Source organism: Coffea arabica, chromosome 11e (genome assembly GCF_036785885.1).
Source record: "Coffea arabica cultivar ET-39 chromosome 11e, Coffea Arabica ET-39 HiFi, whole genome shotgun sequence".
NCBI lineage: Eukaryota > Viridiplantae > Streptophyta > Magnoliopsida > Gentianales > Rubiaceae > Coffea > Coffea arabica.
In genome coordinates this window covers 14,233,446-14,257,047 of record NC_092331.1, presented here as the reverse complement: position 1 = coordinate 14,257,047, position 23,602 = coordinate 14,233,446, and the positions used below count along the sequence as shown (strand labels likewise).

Genomic DNA, 23,602 nt, shown 5'->3' with positions numbered 1-23,602 from the left:
AATGAATGAGATGGAAAGTTTGTCTATTCAGCAGCAACTGTCGGAGCTGATTTCATTTGTCCGATAATTGGCTGTAGAAAATACACAACAAGTTAAGATTTGTGGGATATGTACCAACATAGGATATACTACTGATATGTGCCCAATGCTCCAAGAGGAGAGTCTTGAACAAATCAACATAGCTGGCAACATGCCCGCACCAAGGAAGCAATATGGTCCATACTCTAACACCTATAACTCGGATTGGAGGGATCATCCGAACTTGAGTTACGGAGGGAACCACCAACAAAATTTTGGTTAGAATAGATTGCTAGGATTCCAGCCTCAATATTAGCCGAAGGCCCATTCCTCATCCTCTAATGGAGGAAACTCTTTGGAAAATCTAGTCAAGAGTTTGACGGAAAGTACCACCCCTCCAGCAAAGTACTGCTCAATTACAACAGGAGACAAGATTTGGCATGAAAAATCTGGAAAATCTGATAAGCCATATGGCAACTGCAATCAACAATTTAGAGTCTCACATTTTTGGGAAGTTGTCATCTCAATTCGAAGCAAACCCAAAGAACGTGAGTGTCATGACCTTGAGAAGTGGTAAAGAAGTTGAAGGGTCTCGGCCAGTAGTCCCTAAAGATAAGAGTGAGGAGCAAATATAAAAAGAATTTGAGAAAAAAAGTGGAAAAAATTCAAATCTCAAGATAATTTCTGACTATCGTGTGAATCATAAGTCTAATCCACCACCTTTCTCTAGTAGGTTGGAGAAGCCGAGAAAACAAAACAAGGAGAAGGAGATGCTAGAGGTGTTTCACAAAGTGCAAATAAACATTTCTCTACTGAACACGATCAAGCAAGTGCCCAAGTACGTAAAGTTCTTAAAGGGTTTGTGCGTCAATAAAAGAAAGTTGAGAGGAGATGAATGAATTGTGGTAGGAGAGAACGTATCAGCAGTGCTGCAAAGGAAGCTACCTCCAAAATGTAGAGATCCAGGTATGTTCTCAATCTCATGTGGAATAGGGAATAATAATATTAGAGATGCAATGCTAGATTTAGGAGTTTCTATTAACGTGATGCCTAAATCAATTTATGATTCCCTAAATAGGACCTTTGAAAGAAATAGGGATAATAATTCAATTAGCTGATCGTACATTTGCCTATCTAAATGGGGTAATTGAAGATGTTTTAATACAAGTAGATAGATTAAATTTTCCTGCTGAATTTTATGTGCTTTACATGGATGATAGAAGTGCTCCAAATCCATCACTCATTATATTAGAAAGGTCATTCTTGAGTACTGTCCACACTAAGATTGATGTTAGTAAGGGTACTCTCACACTGGAATTTAATAAAGAAATAGTCCACTTTAATATTTTTGATACAATGAAACATCCTGTTAACTCTCATTCTGTGTTTGCAATTCATGCTACTAATCCCTCAATGCAAGAATTTCCTGAATTCGATTGTAGGGGTAACTCCAAAATTGCTGCGAACAAGTATCATGGGATGAAAGCAATTTATAAGGTGAAAATGAGTAAGAAATTAAAGAAGATGGTTGCACCCAAAAGCTAATTGGATCCCGGAGGAATGTCACTGAATACAAGAAAATTTGAATTACATCCAGATTGAGGAGTGGTGTTTAACGTCTAGCCAAAGACGTTAAAGAAAGGCGCTGCTTGGCAGGCAACCCAAGGCCCTTTGTTTTAGTTTTCTAATGTTCTTGGAGTTTTTGTTAAGTGTTAGTTGCGTTTAGTGATTTGTTGCTTTTGTGGCAGGAATCTAGTAGTTGAGCGTGCCCGCATCTAGTGATCACACCTAAGGAAGCAATTTTTAATTTGACGGACAGAAGACTACCCACTAGTTAGGCATGCCCACGTCAAGTGGTCATGCTTAAGGAACTTAATTTTCGAGAATTGGTCAGAAGACTCCAATAATTAGGAGTGCCCACGTCAGGTGGTCACGCTTAAGGAAGTTAATTTTAGAGGGTTGGTCAAAAGAATCGAGGGCAGTTAGGCGTACCCATGTCGAACGCAGTGGTTCAACAACAAAAAAAAAAGGGAGGCTGCCCTTTTCTTTCACTTTCTCCTCTTTTTCTTTCTTTTTCTTTCTCTTCTCCCTCCTCTGTTCTTCCTTTCCTGCTGCCGCTGCTATCTCTCCCTCTCTTTGCGAATGTACGCGGCTGCCAATCACCGCTTGCACGCCATCACTGCTGCTTGCCACCACCCATAACCATCTCCATTTCCGCTATCTGTTGGCATCTCCGATTTTGGTTTGGGGCAGTGAAGGTCCACCATATTGGCTTCATACCACCATTCCCACCTATGCCATAGCTGTTCGAGACCCTCCATTACGTGCTCAAGAAAGTTTTTTTTGTCCTTTTTATTTCATATTCTATTCTTTATCTCTTACATTAGGGATAATGTAAGATTTAAGTGTGGGGGGAGCAGTATATTGATAATATATTGAAAAAGTTCAAGTGTAGGCATTTTGTTGGAATTTTTTTTGTTTGATTTTGTCGAATTTTATCCAATTTTTACCTATATTTATGCATATTTGTGATTGTTCCTGACAAACAATGATTAGATGTCTCAAATTTTCTATTGTTAAGATTTTACATTCTAAGGTGTTAAGTATAACATGGTTAAGTTTAACAATATCTCTTTGGTGAATGTTTGAGAGTTTGTAACTTTTACACTTTTTGGTTAACTTTTCTAAGTATTGTAAATATTTGTTTAGCATTTTTTGTGCAAATTGATTCAACTATTAATCTTAGTTCTCCATGTTTAAGAAATGAAGTAGGCTTGTGTGGTCTTTAATTTTAGTTTTGGTGCTTATTTGAATCATGTTTAGCTATACTACGCTAGATATCATTGCTTAGTAATTGGGAGTGTTCACCACAAATATCGACTTTCGTATCAAAAAGTGACGATAACTATAAGTATATGGTCCTTTAACGATAAAAGTTGAGTAACCAGGTTCCTTCATTTGGCAAATATCGGAGTTCACGTCAAAACACTTAAATGGCTAAAGACTAAGCATTTCCCCTGGAAAAAAAAAACACTCAAGTGTGGGGATATTCGAGAAAAGAAAAAAAAATGTATATGTGCTAGTAGTGAAAAATATGGAAGTGTTTGAATGAATTGTTAGCCCGCTGATCCTTGAATTTTAATGTTGAAATTTTGCTTAATAGTTGAACGTTTTGTTAATGGATGCTGGTTAAATATTTTATATTCTTAGATTAGTTAGTCATGAATTGGAAGAGTCCCTGATCTTGAAAACTAATTGGAGAGATATTTCTTGAAAATTGCCACTAATACTTGACATGTGTTTTAATTGTATCATGGCAATAAAAGATTTCAGCAATAGCCATTGTTTGAATTTGATTGCTTGATTTGTTGTTCTCATGCTTGAAAACAAGCATGGTTTAGGTGTAGGGGAAATTTATAGGTTACATTTCTATCATTAATTTTATGATTGTTTCCCTCGTTTAGATTACCAAATATTATTTTAGTTGATAGATTTTACTTATATTTGGCATTTGGTGCTAATTGTAGGAAGGTGGAGCAAAAAGTGCTTAGATGAAGATTTTCTAGTGAAAAATATCCAATTATTGCATGTGAGTACGCCTAAACTGACTGTTCAAAGTCGGAAAGTCGGGATTGATATTGGGAAATCTCCAAATCCGAATCAATTTCCTAATTTGATAGCTATCAGGACCTTCCTGATTTTGCGAAATCATTCTCAAGTGATTGGGAGAGTTTTTAGGAAATTAAATTGTAATAGAAAACTCCTTAGGAATTTGATTGGTATTAGGAGACCAATCAATTACGAGAGAGCCAAAAAAAAGGAGAATTCGGCAGATCATCTTAGAGGTAGGACCAAAAAGAGAGTGTTCTTGCTTTGTCTTTTCCTTTTTGACCGATTTTGAGAGAAAATAGTTAAAAGTTTCAACAGATGCTTTTAATGGAGAACTAACTTCATACTTCTAAACAAGGAACAACTGAAGATTTGGTTCAACAATAACTGTGAGATCTAAATTATTTTAATTGCTTCTTTCATTCATTGGTATTTGTATATTTTCTACTTTTCGTGGCTATGATTATTGTGTATGATTGAATAGTGCGCGATATTTAATTATTCATGTAATCTATTTGCTAATTGGATTGGTTGAATTCGTAATGGTTTGCCGGCTCTAATCCCGATAGTGACTGGCATAATTGGATTTGTGCCAGGGAAGTGTATAATCTAATTTAAATAAACTCTCGTAGCATGTTTATTGATTAGAGCAAGATTTCTCTAGTTTTTAATGCAATCAGGAAATTAAATCCTATGGTCATACCTAGGTTATCTCTAGATTAGAGAAATAGTCAATAGTCGTACCTTGGTTATCGAAACAGTAAGGAGAAACTAATTATCAGATCGTATCGGCAATTAAAAACTTGTTTATTAATGAATGTTAGAGCTATATTTGAATTAATAATCAGTTACATGAACCATCTCTGAAGTGTGTCCTTAGTTACAGTTTTTTCCAGTAATTATCTTTCTTAATTATTTTTCACAGTTGATTAATTTGGTTAATAATTCATTAGTATTTAATTCTCAATACCCTTGTTTCTCTTTGACTTGAAAAAGAGCGAATTGTCGCCAGTTCCTGAGGAGACAACCCTACTTGCCACTGTCTACGAGTTAATATTTTGCTATCAACTAGTCAATTCTGGTATATCGGATTAAACAAACTTTTCAGAGCCATGGTGAATAAAGTAACCCATTGCACATCCAAAATCCCTACTCCAGTACGTGGAATTGATTCTTGACTGCCTTTGATGGTAGCTAGGTTTTTGTTATTGCACAAGTTCGGCACCTGTCACAATTGTAGCTCCTGATACAAGCAGCTAGCTTAATAAGCTTTCTTGAATCTAACATCAATTTTATAAAAAGTAGTCCAAGCATTCCAGAAATGTCGCTCATTCTAAGCATCTTTCGTGGCAAATGAAGCACTATTTTCTTCAGATCAGATCTTTGAAATTGAAGAAGGGGAAAGGAAAGGTAGAAGTTAAGGAAGGTTGGGTGTTGTCAATTAGTGGAGAAAGGAGCCAGGAGCAAGAGGAGAAGAACGACAAGTGGCATAGGGTAGAGAGGAGAAGCGAGAAGTTCTTGTGCAAGTTCAAGCTACCAGACAAGGCCAAGATGGGTGAGGTGAAGGCTAGTATGGAGAATGGTATGCTTATCATCACCATGTCGATAGAGGAAATGAATAAGCAAGAGGTTGAGGCCATTGAAATCTCCAACTAAATGTTTTATGGGTTTCCCAACATTATGGATGTTTAGTTTTGGTTGTATACTAAACAACATTTTTGTGTAGTGTATACTAGTAATATGTTTGAAAATGATTAATTAGAAAAAAAACAAAAGTGTGTAAAACTTTAATTTCTTCTTCTTCTTCTTCTTTTTGTCAATTAGTAGGATTTATGCTATCATATTCTATAAATGAGGGAAAACTCAACTGACTAGTATAAGGGACAATGATCAATTGTGTGTAAAGGGTGAACAGAATTTGTGTATGGAAATGGAGCATCTTTTGATGGTTGGTTTACTCTTTCAACTTTCTATCCATCCTTAACCCCTGTGTGTATTAAGAAGATTGAAGGCATATCTCTTTTTCATTGTTTTATTATCTTTCATCCCTTCCTTCACCCTTTCCATCCTCAATTATCATGCCTAAAATTTGAATCCTGAATCTACTAATGAGGAGAACTCTTAAAGTCCTCTCTTGATTATTGGACTAACTCTTGTGATTTGAAGGCATATCTTTGTTTCTAAACTACTATTTCACACTTTCAAGTATTACAATATTAGAGTTCAAATTCCAACTACACGTATGCATACTAAAGCTCAACATCGAAGAATTTGCCTTTGGGTATAATAATGCAACCTGAAGCCAGTGTTGGTAAATTCAGATCGGACCAATCAACCTTCTTCTCGATTTAGTTAGTAGTACAAAATTGCTTTGGTGATGGAGACTCAAAGCATAGTATGAAGGGTGATAGCCATTGCAACTAGAAAAGTAGTTAAAATTTATGTATTATAACTTACAAATAGAAATGACATATCACTTCAAAGGCACGAAGTTGTAATTGCTAGGGTTTCTATTGTAATCGCTAGGGTTCCTCCATGGCGAACTTGTGGTTGTAGGGCTTGTATCCCTCCTCCCCAAGAAATCTTTTGCAGACATTGTTTCGCAACACCTGCAGAGTGTTGCTCCTAAGGCCTCTAAAGCTTTTAATTTTTCCCCTTAACAGCCTTTAATAGTTCATAAGCCTTCTACCTACAAAGGTAAACCAACGGGTTTTTTTCTCTGAAAATGATATTCATGCCCTTTCCAGCCCTTTTTGCTTCTCATTGGTTGGGAAGTTTCTAAAAGAAGACCGAGTATGGATGCGTTCCAGAAAGAATTTCAAGCGATTGGTTTTCAAGGGGTTTTTTTGCTGGGTTTAATAGATCACGACATGTTCTCATCTAATTCGAGCTTGAAAAGGATTATTTGCGATGTTGGTTGAGGGGCATCTGGTCTTTGCAAGGGCTCGTAATACCCATTTTTAAATAGACACCTTCTTTCTCTGAGAGACCGAATCACCATTAGCTCCAGCGTGTGTATCTTTTCCATGACTTTCATTTCATCTCTTTAATAAGGGACCTTTTTTCGATTGCTAGACTGATTGGGGAACCTTTAAAGATTGACACTTCAACAATCTATCTTAACCAACCCAACGTAGTGTGATTTTGCATTAAGGTGGACTTGCGACAGTCCCTACCAGATAAACTTTGGATTGGGAATAGAGCTTCAGGATTCTGGCAGACCGTGAAATATGATAACCTATCAGATTATTGTCCATTGTGCCAGAAGCTAGGCCATAAATCTGAATCTTACCAAAGCTCGGGTAATGTTGTGGAGAATAAAGTTGATCAGGCTCCAAAAAATAATGCATCACACCAATCTAAAGCTCATGAAGATAAGGCATGGATTGTGAAAGAGAAATTGCAGCGGGAACTTCTGAGACCTGATCAGTTCACCCGAACTCGTCTAGTCTATCAACTGAACAAAACCAGCAGGAAGGTAATGATCAGGTAGATGCTATTAATTATGTTTGCGCACCGAAATCTGATAGTGTCTACTTGAACTTCTCTTGTTTATCAGCTGGACATTCAGCCAAAGAGTGGTGATCAAGTGACAGTTGTTAATTGCAGCAACGAACAATCTCTTTCGGTTCCTTTCTGTGCACTGAAATCTCCTGCAGTCTAGTCAATCTCTTCTGGTTTATCAGAAGACCAAATGTAGGGGGAAAAATGAGTAGATGGTTGTTGTTAATCTTGCTGTTAACCGCAATGTGCAGCCTCTCTCTCTCTCTTTTTACGATGACTGTAGACTCGATCGAGCAAAACGATTTCCTAAGAAGAACTTGTCTACCAAATAGACTTATGTTTTTTACTGGGTTTTAGATATGGATAAGCCGTTAACCTTAGCTAATCAACTAGCTAATTTGCACATTCAAAGTCTAGATAGATGCAAGGCTTGCTCCTATTCCACCTTTTGAAAACCTGATTGATCAAGAGATGTTAACACAGCTATACCAAACAAAACGGGCAAGGAAAAAATGCTTTTTAAGACGGCCCAGGACGATTCTTACTCAACAAGCTGTTGAGGCTTCTCAAGCTATAACGTCTCCTTTGATTTAATGATTAAAGTGCTCATCTGGAATGTGTGAGGTGTAGCAGGTCGTGCAACATCCCATAGACTAAAGAAATTACTTCTGGAGCCTATGATTGACTCTTCTATTCTATCTGATTTTGTGACGACACTTGAATTTCATCTAGGCCTTTTTAATATATCCAACAAAATTTGGGTTTGTTGGAAACATTCATTTGCTATGAATGTTATAAAAACTGGTGAGCAGTTTCTTCATTTGGTTGTTACACATGAGTTTGTCTCGATAGTTTTTCATTGCACCTTTGTTTATGCGACACTACAAGAAAATTGGTCATCAGTGACAACTTTTCTCTGTGACTAAAAAAAGTTGTCACAAAAGTGGATCCTTTATTGATGACTTTCTAACTCGTCACAAACCTCTAATGGGAGCCAACTTAAAAGTCGTCACTAGTAAATTCCCGTCAAGATTTAGCAAGAGCGCGGGAGTGTTTAGAACACACAATAGTGACAACATTAAGAACATCATCACTATTGCTTGGCCTATTTACTGACGACTTTTTGTTGTCGTCACTGATCACTAAAAAAAAGGTATTAGTGACAACATTTTGTAGTGATGACAATAAGTCGTCACAAAAGGAGCTTCTTTAGTCGCGACACCTAAAGTTGTCACAATTGCATCAAAGCAACTAAATGTTTAGTGACGACCCGTTATTTTCGTCACAAACTACACTGCAAGAAATGTGGTCATTAGTGACAACATTTTTTAGTGACGATAAAAGTCGTCACAAAACGTGGTTGTTTAGTGACGACAAGGAGAGTTGTCATGATTGCTCAAAGCAACTAAGTCTTCAGTGACGACCTTGAAAAAGTTGTCACTAAAATGATCTATATAGTGACAACTTCTAATATCGTCACTGTCACTCTACCGATTCGGATTTAGTGACAAGAATTAATCGTCACTGTTTAAAGTACTTATTTCTAAGTCACTTTCATTAATTCTACTGTGCCACCCTAACTTTTGTGATTTAACCCCAAATGTTGTAAAAAATTCCATTAATTCCATTATGATACCTTAACTTTTACAATTTAGCCCCATATGTAGTACACCGATTTCTTTAATTCTATTATTACTCCCTAACTTTTGTAATTTAGCCCCATATGTAATTCACCAATTTCATTAATTCTACTATGGCACTCTAACTTTTGCAATTTAACCCCCATATGTAATACACCAATTTTATTATTTCTATTATGGCACCCTAAGTTTTACAATTTAGCCCCTATTTTTTTATTAGGAAATTACGAATGGTATCTTGATAAACTATGCATAAATATTTTATAATTTTCTCAAACTTAAGTAATAATTTGTTATAAACTCTAAAGATATATCTTTCATTACAATAGTTATAAGGCAGGCAGGTTTTTTATCAATGGAATAAGAAATTTATGCCAGATTTATCCTTTGTACTACATGCCAAGTAGTATTAGCAAAGGAATAACAAAGTACTACAAAGTATTTAACAAAATAGCCTTCAGGGAGTGTAGTTTATGGGCAAATGAGCATTATCTATTCAAAGTACCAACTTTTTATGGCCATTTTACTCTCAAACATATAATTTATGATAAATTTATAAATGTTTGTAAGTAAAATTCAAAAAGTGTTACACTGATTTCTTACAAAACGAAAACTGGCAGGTTATCTTTTCAACATAAATTAAATTTTTTTTAAAAAAGAAATGGCCCATAAAGTACCAACTCTTTGTGGGTTTCCTCCATTACATGAACAAATATTCTGCTCTTTATGGGCATTTCACTCTGAATCATTTAATTTATGTTAAATACATAAATGTTTGTAAGTAAAATTCAAAAAGTGTTGCACTAATATTTTTATGAAAGGGAAACTGGTAGGTTTTGTATTTAACATAAATTAAATATGTGAAAGCAAAAAAAAAAAAAGAAATTACCCATAAATCTACGTTTTTAACTAGAAAAAATTAATGAAAGTTTCTAGTTAGAACAACTATAAACTATTATAACTTGAGAAAGAGAACATTTACCAGTTCTTTGAATTTAGCAAAAATTTTTCATCCATTATAATTTTTTAATAAATATATTAAGGAGTAGTGATTAGAAATACATTAGTAAATTTAAATAAAAATTGAACCTAAAATTGACTTGAATCGTCGTGATTGACCGGTGCCCGAAATTTGTTCAAACTAAAAATGAAAAAAAGTGGCGCGGGTACCATACACTAAGAAAAGCAACCACTCTTACTCCCCCGTCGACCAGTCCCCACATCCAGACGCATCTGTTCTCCTCACACATTCAATCCCTCAATCAACCCCATTATTCTCAACCCCCTTTATTCGTTTCCCAAATCCTGAGCAGCAGCGGAGGCGGCAGCCGGACCAGTAGCGCCTCATCATCGTCGGCAAGGAGCTGGAGAACAGTGGTGCCCTAGCCGACTACAACATCTGGAAAGAGCTAGAAGGAGTCCACCATCCACCTCTTCCTCTGCCTCCGTGGTGGCTCCAAGAAGCGCAAGAAGAAAACCCTACACCAAGCCCAAGAAGAAGAAGGCCAAGGCTGCCGTCCTCTAGTTCTACAAGGTCGACGACTCCAGCAATGTCCAGAGGCTCAGGAAGGAGTTTTTCTGGTTCGGAGGGCAGGGTTTGCACTAATTTGCAAACCTTGTTTCCCTAATTTTTTTCCCAATTAATTTGCCCTAAATTTTTTCCCCAATAATTGGATGGTGGTGGAGGGAGTGGAATTGGGTGTATGATGTTGCTATGAGTGGCTGCTGGTGAGAGAAATAGTGGGTTAAGTGGTGCTGGGTGGAGTGGGAATTTGGGATCCTCAAGGCTCACGGTATATTTAATTCTTATCCAAGATCGAAAAATGCCTACCCGCCTTTTAATTTCACCAGCATTCATCATTCTTCCTTCACTGTTGATTCAGTCTTTTGGCCTAGAATACATTGTGGGAGACTCCTTTTGGTCCATCCCCACAACCAATGACTTTTAAACTAACTGGTCTTCTTCCCACTTTTTCCAGACAGGAGACACTCTTTGTAAATCCAATGACTTGTCACTTGTACAGATTGAGATTCGAGAATCAATCATTTCAATTTTAGGTTACAACACTTTAATCTTGGCACTGATACGCGGCTTTTTTTGTTTTTGTTTTTCTTTTTTTTGGGGTTATGCAGGTTTTGACTTTGATTCAGGGCTTCATAATGTGATGGAAATGTCAAGAAGAGAGTACGAGAGTTGCAGTGTAGACAATCCCTTTAAGGTTTTCTGGGATGGCCTGGCAAGTGTTGCATTGATGGAGGAAGGTGTGTTTTATTTCATATGCAGTATTGCAAATTATTGTGCATTAGGCCAAAAGCTTAGTGTTCCCGTCCATAGTGAGAAAAATTCCCCACATTCTGCGCCAACTTCATCTCAAAGACCGCCAATTCAATATCATTTTTCTTATTGCATTCGCATTATTTTGTTTAAATTTTTTATAACAATATTAGTGATTTTTTCTGGTTCGGAGGGCAGGGTTTGCACTTGAGATTCCAGAGGATCTATACCATCTGATCAAGAAGGCCATCGCAATCAGGAAGCATTTGGAGAGGAACAGGAAGGACAAGGATTCCAAGTTCAGATTGATTCTGGTGGAGCGCAGGATTCACCACCTCGCTCGTTACTACAAAAAGACCAAGAAGCTCCCTCCCAACTAGAAATAGTATGCCCTCTCATTCACCATTTTCCTGTTGATTTTTTCTTTTAAGCGTCATTGAAGTCTGTCCAATGGGTTTGTTGAGCTGATTAACGTCTGTTCTTTGATAATGAAATGTACTGTCGCATTGCGTTTTCATTAGTATGATCTGAGATGCCAGTCTGCTGGTTAGGACTTGTAGCCGTTTTAACTATTGGGATTTTCCTTCGTTTCTTTAAATACCTCATTGGCGATGTGGCAGAGGAAATGGGAAATAGGTTATCAGCCTATGCATTGGTTTTGTTCTGCATCCTTAGCAAACTACTGGGCAACAATTTTCCCTTTAAAAAATCATATAAACTGTCATTCATAAGTGTCCAGTAGTTTTGGAAAGAATTGGTGTATGGAGTTTGTTGAGGTTCCTTACTTATCCATGTTGTTCAGTAGTGCGTATGGCTGTCCTGCGCTTCTGCAATGGTTTTTCTGCAATTGTTTCTTGAGTTTTTAATATCATAGTAAAAATAAAAGAAGTGTTTCTTGAGTTCTCAAGTTCTATGTGCTTTATCTCTTACTTTGCTCTTATTTAGTTATTGTCTAGATGATACTTTTTTTTTCAGTTCTGAATTCTGAAGGATCTTTAATAAGTGGGAAAAATAACCCAAACAACTGATGACTGGGTTCTAAAGAGCAAGCTCAAAACCATTCTATGGAAACAAGGAAACACTGGAACATGAGCCATTTTACCATCTACAATTTGATCTTAGTGTCTAGCCTCTACATTTAGGCTTTAAAGCTCAGACAGAAACTTTGATGGCTCCTAATTACCGCCTTTACTCTGGAAAATCCTTTCTTTCCTTGTTGAATTTTATCATGGCACTGTCTTCTTCATTCCCTTTGTCTCTGCTGACCAAAGCTTCTGATTTCTTGTTAGAAATATGGTGCAGACAATTTGCTGTTCTGTCTCAGACCCTTCGTTTCTGAAATTAGCTCCTACTTAGTTGCCAAAAACTGTTGTTCTGATGATATGTAAAGTTGCAGACGGAAATGGTAAAGTAATTCAAGTAGAGAACTAATTACTAGTAAATTAGCAAACATGAACCTGAAGAGGACCTAATTGTAGCGTTGACAGAATAACCATCTTGAAGAAGCCTTTTGATCAACCATGATGCCAAAAATCCAGTTCCACCTGTTACACATACTCTCCCCTTCTCCATCTTCTCCCCTTCCATTAATTTGTGTCCGTCTAGCCTTTAATACAAGTATAGTACTGTTTGGTCTCTTTGCACTGGATTGTCAGTTACAACTTGAAGAATTAATGTATTTCCAGTATAGTATTTCACTTGAAGAATACCAGTATAGTACATGCAAAATGTATTTCCTTCAAGTAGTTAGAGGGAATCTTCCTTGTTAGTTAGACTGTTATGCTGAGTCAACAATCAAGTAGTTATTTTGTTATTCTTGAGATGTATAAGAATGCAGAAATCCGGATTGGGCAACATGGAAAAATCATTTTGAATAATATCTCTCTTTTTTCTTCCTCAAGTCTAGTTTCTCTCCCCCTTATCACTCTATTTTTGCTGCAATTGTTGCATTCATTACAGTGGTATCAGATTAGTGAATGCTTGTTACTTTTGTTGTTTATTTCGCAATTAGAGACTATTTTGCTTTTGTCACCTGAATTGCAATGTTGCTGTCCTTTGGCATCTAAATATTAAAACAAAGAAGTGGAATAATTCTGTCCATATAATCCTTGGCTCTTATTGAATGTTATTAAACTTCCATCCTCTAGTAGACTTTAATGTAGCGGTGGGCACAGTGGGGGTGCTCTGTAATCCATTTGAAAGTGCTTCCTGGAAAGAGTACGGGCATTTTGATAACAAGCAAGTTTTTGGAAAGTAATTTTTAAGAATCCACTACTTGCGGAAGCCCATTATGGCAAAAGCAGCTTGCTTTCAAGGTCTTCTATGCATCATTTAATGGTGTAACATAACACTTACAATCCAGAACATAATAAATTCAGATTTCATCCTTATTATGTTGTATTTTTATTTCCTTATTATGTCAAATAAGGAGTCATAATTTTACATATTAGTTACTGACTTATTTGAGATTTGATATTCAAAGATGTATATTTATTCATTGTATACATTTATTCATTGGCATTAAGCCTGACATGCACGTTGGGCTATTGCAGAACTTTTAGTACATTCTGCTGCTTCATTCCACAGTGCCACATAAGTTAGATCTTATAAAGCTTTATGCAAGAAATACAAAAACAACCTGCAGATTACAATTCGCCCCAACAGATAAAAGCAAAGGAAAACTTTTTTTCCAAACTGTCCATATAATGTCTCTTTTTCTACTATTTATACAGTCACTATCTAGATGAGGCTTAAACCAATGATTCACTTTATTTTTTGGTGACTCCTTAACTAATTTTTCTTGTTTTAAATTTTTCTATCATCTACTAATAACTTTACTACTTTATTGCAGATATATTGCTCATTTTGGAGGTTTCGAAGAAGATTAGCAGTACGGCTTACATGTCGGCTCAAAAACTGTGGTTATAGTGCTGTCTTAAGTTTAGAAAATGTTTCGGAAGCGCAGGAAATGTTTTGGGACTTGGAATATGTTTTTTAGTGCAGCCTTGACTTATATGAGTAGTATTTGTTCTACTGAAACTTATGAAACTATTTGTACTATGATGTTGCACTTATTTATGACATTTGAATATTTAATATGTTATTCTGGCATTTTCTATTGTAACGGGTGTCTATGTTTGTTATTTATTAAACATTGCTGATGTTTTTATTTTTTAGATATTATTGTAGTAGGAAAATCATATGTAAGGTGTTGTAAATGAGTAGTATTTTTCTAGGCATGATGTCTTTATTGACAATTTTTATTGTCACTCAATCAAAACTGTCTATTGATAAGGGATTGTTGCCACAGTTGATCAGGGGTTTATTGACAACAAAGTTGTCACTAATTCTCCTATGCCCTCACTACCGTTCCTTCATGCATCACTGACAAGAGAAGATGTCATCACTAGATTTATAGCTTTTACTGATGACATATGTTGTCATAAAAAAGTTTCATTCATTGATGACTCTAAGTCGTCACTGTATACTTTCATCTTTTATTGACGACATAGATTGTCATAAAAAAGCTTCTATTTACTGACGACTTTAAAGTCGTCACTGTATACTTTTACCGACGGAGATTCAGTGACGACCCTGCGACAACTGAAATGTTGTCAATAATGGTCATCAGTGACGACTTTTTGATTTTTTGTGACGAAAAGTAGTTATCACTGATGACCAAAATTCTTGTAGTGCGAAGTGCACAAGACAAGAGCGACAAGAGCTTTGGATTGCTTTATTGTAAATAAAACAAATACTTGGGCAATGGCTATGGCTCTTGGGAGGTAATTTCAATGTTGTCGCTTCACTGGATGAAAACTCAGGAAATTTCTCCCAAGATATTGAAGCAATTGCAAACTTTAATTATTTCATTCATAGTTGCTTGCTTAGGCAGACACAGGTGAATGGAAGTATGTTTACATGGTCAGGTACTCACAATGCGCAACAAATTTGGAACAGGCTGGATCGAGTTCTTTACAATAGTAAGTGGAAATGCAATTTCCGAACCTCTATGTCCACCATCTCAATAGTACAACTTGAGATCATACATCTTTGCTTTGCTTGTTTGGCAATCCCTATTGGTCTGGTCCAACATCATTTAAATTTCAACACATGTGGATCAATCACTCCATATTTAGGGTGCAGTTCATTAGAATTGGAATTTGCCAATTGAAAGGTTATGGGATGTATGCCTTGGCAAGTAAATTGAAGTGATTGAAGAAATGTTTGCAAGCTTGGAACAGAGATACCTTCAGTAATGTTTTTGACAAGATTGTTTAGGCAAAGGAGCTAGTTCGTCAAAAAGAAATCCAACTTGAGTTGGAGAATACAAAGGTAGCCCACCTTGAATGGAGCCAAGCTCAAGCAAACCTCCTCCAAGCCTTGGTGAATGAGGAGCTTTTTTGGAAGCAGAAAGCAAAGGTCAAGTGGTTAAAGGAGGGCGAGTCCAATTCAAAGTTTTTCCATTAATCCTTGAGAGAGAAGAGAGCACAATTGCGTATCAATCGAATCAAAAACTCTCAAGAGGAATGGATTGAAGATTTGGATGCTATAGTAGATAAGAGAGTGGTTTTTTCCAGAAATTATTATACAAAGATTAGCAGGACTCCGATGATGACCTTGCAGAGAAGCACGCAGCTCAACAGCTTTTGCAAAATATTCCTTTCCAAGTTACATTGCAGCAGAATCCAAATCTTGTTCAAATGTTGTCTTTAGAAGAGGTCAGAAATGAGGTGTTTGGGTTGGATGGAAATAGTGCAGCCAGTGCAGATGAATTTTTGAGGGTATTTTTCCATCACTGCTAGGACTTCTTGGCTCATGACGTATTCAATGCAGTTTAGGAGTTCTCTATTGGAGTTCCAATTCCTAAATCCATTGCAAGTATGCTCATAGTGCTTATTCCAAAAAATGATGCTTGTTTCTCTTTTATGGATTTTAGACTCATTAGTTTGTGCACCTTTATGAACAAAGTGTTCACTAAAGTGCTATGCAATCCTTTAAAGCCTTTGTTACCATCTTTAATATCAATGGAGCAGTCCACTTGTGTTTGAGGTAGTAAAATTGCTAATAATATATTATTGGCCCAGGAGATAGTGTGTTCATTGCACAAGAAGGTACGGGGAAAAAACATTATTTTCAAATTGGATATGATGAAGGCTTTTGATAGGGTCTCTTGGCCTATTTTTGTCTAAATTGATGCAAAAATTTGGCTTTCAATCCCACTTTGTTGCTCTAATTTTGAATAATTTAACTGCAAGTTGATTCTCATTGTTGATCAATAGGAAGTCGTGTGGTTCTTTCCAAGCTTCGAGTGGTCTTAAACAAGGGGATCCACTATCGCTATACCTATTTATCTTAGTACCGGAAATGCTTAGTAAGGGGCTCAATAATCTATTTATGACTGGGACTATAACTAGTTTTGGGCTGCCGCGGGGATGCTTATTAGTCTTCCATTTGAACTTTGCAGATGACATTATGATATTCGCTAGGGTTGATAGGAAGTGTGACTCCTCCCTAAGGCGAACCAAAGGGTATTGGCGGGACGTCTACCCAACTCTCGCCAGGACTCAGTACAATTCTCATTTAATCTTAATACCATAATAACTAATAAGACAAGACGAAGTAAGAAAGAGAAGTCGCTTCCATATATAAATATCCAATCTTACACCGCAAGTTCAAAATACATCCACTTTCCAAAATATACAACTTCCCAAAAGATGTCTAGACAAATACATTCCAAAATTCTCAAGTAGGCTTTTCCATAATCCCTTCCAGTTCACTTCTTGTTAAGGAAAACAAATTTAACGAAGTGAGCGGGTGCTCGTGAGGCCAAGAAAACATGCAACACACGTAGTTCAAATAACAATAACACTTGAACAAGAATGAAAGCTGTAACATTCAAATAATTAACAATTAACAATAAAACACATGTGATAAGGATATAGGAGTTCTCAAGAGCTATTTTCCACTTGCTCGATCCAGTACCTCCACGCGTTGACACTCCGTCAACCAGGTAGGTTATAAGTCTGTAGAATTTCACTTATTCTTCCCCGTTCACCGTTACTCCCCCTGCTCCGGGCCCGGACTTTTTTTATAGAAGGCAATACTACTCGAGTATGCCAAGCGAGATCTCTCCAATAGATTAAACTTATACACTTTTCTCATGACTCACCAAGCTTCTCGACCAAACCCATGCCGGCTCGAGTCGCAAGGTCGGTCGATGAGATTTGCGCGTCCTCCACTATTATCACTAGGAGTCAAGGAGATTTACTCCAATCGACATATGCAACCATAGCATAATTAACCATTGCAACACTTCACTTAATACACTTAACAATTCACTTCAAACAATTCAAATACACTTCACTTAAACGACAACAAGTGTTATAAAGTACACACTCGATCTGGCATATTCAAAATACTCAATTAATAATAACAATTAAGCATGTAACAATTTTTTACACACTTGACACTCACCAAGTCAAGATATGAGTGAGTGAACGAGCAATTAAGTCGTTAGGCATCCGTTTTGAGATTCTCTTGCAGATCTCCTTGAGCGCTTGGATAATTAACAAGTATTCTCACTCACAACCATGTATTTATCAATAAAGAATATACACTCATTTAGACTAATCAATACCTCAAACAAAGAATCTTAACCACTCAAAATAAAGGTTCAAAAATGCAGATTTATTAACACGAGAAAAACTTATTTCCTCCATGAAATTGAGTTTAAAACGCTCAATCATTATCAAAAGATAAGGAAAAAGTTTCCAAAACTCATTTCTCATCAAGTTGGAAAATTTCAGTTTTGCATGTCAAATTTAGGAAAAATCAGAACTTACTCTCAGTGGGTCCAAAAATGAAAAATTTTATACCATTGGAATCTTGTTTCAAAGTACTAAAAGTTTCTAGAAGACACTTTTCCAAGATTCTAAAACAGAAGGTAATCAAATTTCAGCTCAAAGTGGCTGATTTGAGCACACAAGACAGTTTCAGTCATGTTTTTCGACAAACTTTGAAAATTTGGCAAAATTCACAGAAAGTGAACTAGCCTCTAAAACTTGTAACACAATGAGAATTTCAATCAAGGTTTCAAACACAACAAACAAAACTAAATTTGGAGTTTTGAGTATCAAGATATAGTAGTTCAAAATCAGTAAATTTTCACTACTAAACGGTGAATTTTCCAGATTTGAAAGTAAACTTTGGGATATCATTTGGGTATCAAAATGGTTTTAGAATAATACCAAATTAGGTACAATTCAACTTCCATATGAGGACTACTCCTCTACCAAATTTACCCAAAAACTCGTACGGGAAGGTAGTTGACAAAACTACCAAAGTTCAAGAAATTTCCAAAGCAAATCTCTCTTCTTGCTTTCTTTTCCTTTTCAAACACTTTGCACTATGAAATTAGTCCCATTTTGGTTCATTTGTGAAACCAAGGTCCAAGAAACATTTCATAAGCAATTGATAGTTGATTGACATCAAAATTTCAAAATAAAACATTTCACAAACAACTAAACCAGTCGGCCAGCAAAAGGAAGGGTTTTCCAGCTTTGCTGCAGTTTGAAAATTGAACCATATTTCACTCAATACAACTTGGAATTGATAATGGTTGGCGGCATTGGAAACTAGACTCAAACTTTACATTTCATCATAACAAGTCATTCTCAAAATTAGTTCATAAGTGAGAGAAATTGGAGCCACAAAGTGCAGCTTCTACCTTTCTCTCAGATAGACCATTAGAACAGGACAGTAAACTTTGCCAAGTCACTACGGCTCATTCATTTCGAACTAGAAGGTAAATTTTATACCATTGGAAAGCTAAAAGTGTCTAGTTTCAAATTCCATAAATAGCGCTTGATTTTAACTTTTTGTATGAAGAAATATGTTAGATCAAAATGTTACTGTTCAGACTGCCTGAACACGTTTTCCAGGTTTCTTCAATTTTCGAAATCTCAAATTTTGCTTAACTAATTCAAATGATTTTTGGTAGAAACTTTCTACACACCATATACAACATATATACATCAATTTCACAGTCATTTGAACATCAAAAATTTGAAATATAAGCAATGCAATAACAGGACAGATTTGGCCAGCATTCCTGCGCAATTTTCCTTTGGCCTTTCCTTCATTTCTCACCATAATCTTTTCATCTACACACTTAACAATCATATTCAAGCAATTACACCTCAAACCAGCTACCTAGAGGTCACCACAAGACCGCGAGCCTAACATTTAAAGCAAAAAATTAAACACCTCAAGTCCGCTAGCCTAAACCATGCTTAGGGTTCAAACCCTTGCAAATGAAGCTCCAATTTTTGAAGAAAATGGAAAGGTTCAAGGTTGATGAAGGCTGCCTCTTATCTTGTGAAGAACCCAGAAATTTTTGACCGAAAATCTCCTAAGAAAACTTGCAAGAATGTGTCTTCCTCCAAGCTTAAGTTGCTCTCCAGGTAGTATGTGAGTTGTGTGAAGAATTTGGAGTGAAATGGTAGCAAGACTTGGAGTAAAAATGATGAAGCTTCTTCCTTCTTCCTTCTTCCCTTGCTGTTTTGGCCGGCTCTAAGAGAGAGAAAAAGAGAGTGTTTTGAGTTGTGAAGCTTCTCTTGGAAGCTTAAGGGATTTGTGGCCAAAATTTGTGCAAAAGTCAACTAGAAATAGTACACGCGCGGGAGTACTGTACCACCGTTTTCTCTCTTGTTTGTTTCACTTGTGCACTAAACCTCCAATATAATTCCTTTAACACTATAATTATTCACTCTTAGTAGTCTAGTATAAATTTCTTAATTCTCCATTTACCCCTTCCGACTCGATATACGCGAACTTCCGATTCGCGCGCGATAAAGCGAAATTTAAAAGGAATTCATATAACTATAATATAATTAACTAATACTAGGGTAAATAATTATAAAATGACTATTTAAGAATAAAAACATGAGTTCCCACACGAGTCTAGTATTAATTCCTCAAATTCTCAATTGGTTTGTACCGGCGCAATTTTCGAGAAACTTTCGACGCGGGCACGGTATAAGCTTAATTTTAACTCACTCACATCTAATCTTTCAATTAACTTTTCTTAGTCTACTATTGATCATTATTAATTCTCCAAGATTATTGCACTCTCGAATCGAATTTTGCCTTAAAAAACATGTACTCGTTATTCCTTACTAAACAAGCCTTCGAAAAATAAATTTTGCTAATGAAATGTTTTAAAAACATAAGGAAGACATTGTTCCATACAAATGGATTTAAAATGGTTGAAATAAATTATTCGGAGAAAATGGGGTGAATAAATAATTAAATAAGCTAGTAAAATAAAATAAAAAAAAAAAGAAAATTTTTGAGTCCTCACAGGAAGTATCTTAGAGGTTTGATGTATTTCCTAACTTTGTATGAGCACAGCTCTGGTTAGAGGATGAACAAGTTGAAGAGTTTCTTTGTCCTTTCCAAGAAGTGCTCTATGGCTAAATCAAGATTAGTATCCTCTATTACGGGTATGCATTATAAGCATCTCCCAATTGATTATTTGGGATGCAAACTTTTCAAAGGGAGGACAAAAGCAGTATATTTCTAACCACTAGTTGACAAACTTAATAGACGTTTAATTGAATAGAGGGGTCAGCTTTTGACTGTTGGAGGCAGAATGATACTTATTAACCATGTTTTAGCTACAATTCCTTTGTATACAATGGCTGTTCTGAATCCTCCGAAGCACGTTTTGAAACAACTGGAACAATTGATGTCCAGGTTTTTTTGGGGGTTTCGGACAGGGTAAATAAAAGGCGTTAGATCTCTTGGGACAAGTTATGCTATCCGATGGAGGAAAATGGCCTTGAATTTCAGAAACTGGGAGATGTTCAACTAGTATTTGGTTGTAAGCTTTGGTGGAAATTTCGTTCTGGATCTTCCATTTGGGCTAATTTAAGGGCTTCAAAATATATCAAAGGTATTGATCATGCCTCTTTAATCAACTTCCAGCATTCAGATTCGCGGATTTGGAGAAGGATGTTATGCACTAAACAAGTAGTGGAAGATAATACTCGCCTGCGTGTTCGAGATAGATCATGGTCTTTTTGGTTTTATAATTGGATAGGTGAGGGGCCTCTTGCCACTAATTTGCCAGTCGTCCCATTTCTGAAGGTTCGAATTTCAGATTTCTACCATAACAGGATATGGCATTTGGATGCATTGTAGTCACTTGTTTCTAGTGAACTAATAGAAGGCAATTTTCTTTGTCTAACGATATGAAAGATGAGCTGGTGTGGTGTCCTGTAGCATCTGGCCTTTTTTCAGTTTCATCTGCTTTCAACATAATGCGTCAAAAGAAGCCGACAATGATTTCCAAGAGGTACATTTGGAGCTCTCGAATTCCCCTAAGAATATTGATGTTTATGTGGAGGCTTCTGAATAATGTTATTCCATTAGTTGATGTCCTTGGGGGCTTGGGTTTTAATATGCCCTCAAAATGTTCTTTTTGTACAAGTTGTGAAACAATGGATCATCTATTTTCGAAGTGTCCCCTAGCAGAGGAAGTCTGGAATTATTTTGAGATATTCCAAGCGATCATCACCTCGATATTCTTTATCGACTGCAGGGCTTATGGGCTGGTGCCTCAAGTTATTCAATGACTGGTTGTCTTCTACCCATATTGCCATCGATAGTCTGTTGGGAAATTTTGGAAAGTACGGAATCTCCATTTCTTTGAAGGTGTTGTCCTCCCAGCTACTCTGATTTGTCATCGAGTTCTCGCTGAAGTTCAAGCTATGTTGACAGCTTGGCCTTTAGCTCACAAGGAGGCATCTGATGCAAAGCTTCTTCTACGAGTATGGTTTCCTCTCTTATTCCGAGGAATCCTCGGTCAGTTACTTTCCTAACTGGGCAAGCACCATCATTCCCTTTTTCCAAATTAAATGTGGATGGCTCTTCGCTTGGGAACCTTGGGCCCTCAGGTGAGGGAGGTATGCTCCAGGATCATTTAGGCTTGTGATTCTTGTGTTTTCTACGTTTTATGGACATTGCACTAGTCTGGAGGCCGAGGCAAGAGCCTTACTGGAAGGTCTAGCTGTTTGCGCAGCACTTGGTCACATTCAGGTTTTGGTTGAAATGGACTCCAAGATTCTGCTTGATGCGGTTTAAAGACATGCTAAGTGTGCATGGTGCATTGATGCTTTTTTTTTTTTGCCAGATTTTTGGCTGCTTTTTTTTTTTTTTTGCCAGGTTTGGGCTGCTTCTCAGAATAGGCAGTTTCATTTTGTTCATGGTTATCGGGAGGTCAATTCTATGGCGGATGCACTTGCTCAACTCGCCAATTCTAGCCAAGTTTCCACTTTTTATCATCCTCAAGATTTGCTGCAGCTTGTAAAAGGCATAGTTAATCTAGATAGGATGCATTTTCCTTATTTAAGATTTTCATAGACTTTTACTTTTCAAAAACAATAAATAAAATTCCGAGGTTAAAAAAAATTGCTTTGGTCAAAAACTAGACAAAATCGTCTAAAACAGGCCAAATTAGTGACCTTGTTCAACTGACTGACCCGATTTTCAAACTTGTTTTGTTTTTCTGAAACATAATTTAAGTTACCTAAATTATAAAACTTTCATCTATTAATAGGAATAAGAAAATGCCAGTCACCTAGTGTAAATATTAAAATGACTCGCTTTCCCAAATGATCTCTAAACTAAGAAGTTCTCATCCCTATCTTCTTATCAATTTATCATCAGTGATTCTAACTTGTATTATAAAACCATATTCCCAACAAAAAGATGTCGAATTGGGTATGATTTGTTTTAATTTAGTTTTTCAAGTAATTTTGGAGAATGGACATATTTTAGATATGAATTCACATTTTTATATATAATTTTTAGGTGTATATTTGATTGCAAGCTTAATATCTTTGTAACATTTTATGTGGATGGCCGAATATAACCAATAACTTAAGTTCAATATTTCTAAAACTTATAAAAAATATAAAATAATCATGACATCATACTGAGGTCAACGAATTTTTTAGAATGGTCCTACCTATCCGACCAATTGATCCCTAACACAATAGTTTAGCCGAATCATTATCTGGTCCAAATTTAACAACATTGCCTGCAACCAAAAGAAAGTTAATGCTGATGAACATTTAAGCAACAAAGCAAATTTCTTAAATTTTCAAGTGATCTCAGATAATAGTTACTATTACAAATTGGAGTTCTGTAGGCTTAGGAATAATTTGTAAATACCTGAAACGATGTGAAGTTATGGCAAAAAAAAGGGAACTTGAAACAGCAAATTATTTACTAACAATTAATACCTTCAAGTCCACCGAAACTCAAATAACAACTTATAATATGCATCTCCTCAAATAAACAAAGACCTCGAATAACAACTTTTGATCAGTTGGATTGCATTTTTTGTGGAGTTTTTAAAGAAAAATTACTGTAATATTTTTTTATTTTTTTTGTAGGATATGATGTATGTGAAGTAAAAAGGTAATTGAAAAATGTATGAAAGAATAGGCTCATGAAAACTTTTTTAAAAAATTTTGTCAAAAATGCA

General features: G+C 36.2%; 1 long non-coding RNA gene across 1 annotated transcript; it reads left to right on the top strand.

Annotated features, from left to right (window-relative positions):
- Positions 1–10,908: 10,908 nt before the first annotated feature.
- Positions 10,909–11,370, top strand: LOC140021102 (uncharacterized). The gene is made up of 2 exons (XR_011825071.1): positions 10,909–11,033; positions 11,245–11,370. It is a non-coding gene; the product is annotated as an uncharacterized lncRNA (long non-coding RNA).
- The last annotated feature ends 12,232 nt before the right edge of the window (positions 11,371–23,602 follow it).